Source organism: Octodon degus, unplaced genomic scaffold, assembly GCF_000260255.1.
Source record: "Octodon degus isolate 3935 unplaced genomic scaffold, OctDeg1.0 scaffold00015, whole genome shotgun sequence".
In the NCBI taxonomy this organism is placed as follows: domain Eukaryota; kingdom Metazoa; phylum Chordata; class Mammalia; order Rodentia; family Octodontidae; genus Octodon; species Octodon degus.
In genome coordinates this window covers 21189648-21192073 of record NW_004524591.1, presented here as the reverse complement: position 1 = coordinate 21192073, position 2426 = coordinate 21189648, and the positions used below count along the sequence as shown (strand labels likewise).

At 37.3% G+C, this 2426-nt stretch overlaps 1 pseudogene; it reads right to left on the bottom strand.

The window, feature by feature from the left end:
- Positions 1-920: 920 nt before the first annotated feature.
- On the bottom strand, positions 921-2174 carry LOC111815364 (annotated as a pseudogene).
- Positions 2175-2426: the final 252 nt, after the last annotated feature.

Here is a 2426-nt window from a genome sequence, read left to right as displayed (position 1 = left end):
TTTTCATGGAGTAAGCATTTTGCCCACTTTGTTAGGTTGGATGCCAGGTGTTATGTAAAATAAGAGGTTAATAAACTGGATGTTTTTAAAAGAAAACATTTACTGGCTTTTTTAAACAATTTTTTGAGAACTGCAACATGTAATAGTTTTAATAGTTACTGAGTCGTATAGATGGTGTGTAAAATCTTTTAAAGTCGCATTTTTGAAGTTAGTTTCTTTTTATTAGTATGTATTTTGATACACAATGATTACATTCATCGTGGAGAATTGGTATATGTATCTGTGTCTATATATCACACCTTAAACACTCTTAAAATGTCAACGCTTTAAGCTAACATGGGCGTTTACCATGTTGACTAGATTCCCATTCATTAAATGATCTTTGTGACACTTAGTTTACAAAAAATAATACTTTCTGGTTTAGTTGGAATGTGTAAAATTCTGTCCTTTGTTGCATTTAAATATATGAGGTGCGATCAAAATAGGCAGTTGGCGTTTAAATAAAAATCGATTACAGTAAATGACATATGGCACTTAATGACCCTCGCAGCTCTCCTCTTGGCTTTAAAACCTTACTTCACCGTTCTTGCCACTTTCTGAAGGAATACTGAGAATCCGCTTTCAGGAGTGTCTTTCCATGGCAGCACTGGACAGGCAGAACTGCTTCTGGAAGTGGGAAGAACAATGAACAAGTTAGAGGGAGTATTCAGAGGGGGATTAACGGCAACGCTTCTTTTTTTTTTTTTTTTTTTGAAATAAAAACCAGAACTTTTATTTTTCCAAACAAATTAACTGTCTTTGAAGTCAAAGTATATGGCAAGATGAACATCTCATCTCAGCAATTGTTACCTTTTCGGTTTAACACGTTCCAAACACAGAAAGGGGCACACGTCTGTGCTCAGACTTAAAGTGTGCGCCTGCCTGGGATCTAACCAAGTAAGTCCATTTCAAATTAGCCTATGTGACCCTGTGTTTTCAGAATTGCAACAGTAATATATATGGAACAGTCCATTGCTTTTACAAGTATTAACATTAGGGAAAACCAAACTACCATTATCACCAGCTGTATTCCTCTAACAGTCAGTTGAGGTAACCTCTACACGTCACTGCCCCACATCTGCACACAGTTCTGACCCTTTTTCTGGCAGGGCTGTGGTCAACAGAGTCTGAAGATGTATCTCCAGAACCTTTCATTTGGTAATCAAAAGTTAGTTCTTCTCCAGCATATATGGTTCTTGTGGAAAATAATGCTATTCGGGGAAGACGAGTATCGAGGTTATCGATGAAAACATTGAACACCTGAAGATTTGGGTCACAACTATGATTCACAAAGTGAGACACATTTCCATATTGAGCTGCATCCACTGTGAATTCATCAGATTCATAGTCCAGGTCAAAGAGATATGTGATTCCTTTGTTGTCATATAAACTGTCCCCGTTTTTCAGCTTCTTCACTTGTGATTACCTCTCCAACATATTCCATGACAAAACTCATTCTTTTAATCTTCACAAGGGTCTTTACACCCCAGCCACAGCCATTGCTAGTTCGAAAGATGCAAAGTGAATACTGTGTGCCTTTCTGTACAATCCTATCGGGACAATCAGGTCCACACTGACATCTTGAATTGCATTCATAGATGGGAGTACCGGGGGGGATTTTAATTTGTTGGTTCTTATTGTAAGCCAATACAACTCCAGCTTCAGTAGGACAACATTTCTCGAAGAATCAATCTGTGCAGGAACAACCAAAGGTCACTTCATTGACTAAGCTGATTCCAGGTGCTGGTTTGTATTCATTAATGTAGTAAAAGTCTGTAGGTGGGCCCTCTAAGTCAACAGTATTTTCAACAAGTATCATTCCTTTATGATTCTTTTTTCTGTTAAGTTCATCTTGCCACTTTTGTAGTGCTATCCTTTGTTTAGCTTTCTTTACAATGTATTGAGCAATAGCAGGTTTCAAAGTTTTGTTATTGTCTTTTGGAATTATTGCTTTGCCTTTCTTTACCTGAGATAAGTAATTATTCTTGTCATTCAAGAATTGCTGAAGCAGTAACGGACACTTGAGATTTTGCAAAGGTTCCCAAGTATTTGTAGAATCTGGCCATCCTTTCCATTTTACAAGATAATATTCCATATCCTCCTGCCTCCTCAGCCACGGCCGCCACCATCTTGGAGAGGTTTCATTCCACGGCAACGCTTCTTTGATGATAACATTTTAAACTATATATTCACCAGAGGTTGTGATTGCACTGTGTGTGTGTGTGTGTGTGTGTGTGTGTGTGTGTGTATGTTACACTGAACTATTTATAATATATACCTCAGTTTCTCTGTCTGTACCATTTTTGTTACCAATTATGTACTTATCTTCTCTCTGTATATGTTCTTTGAAATGCTTTTTAAAGTAACAAAAGTTCAATGATAACATG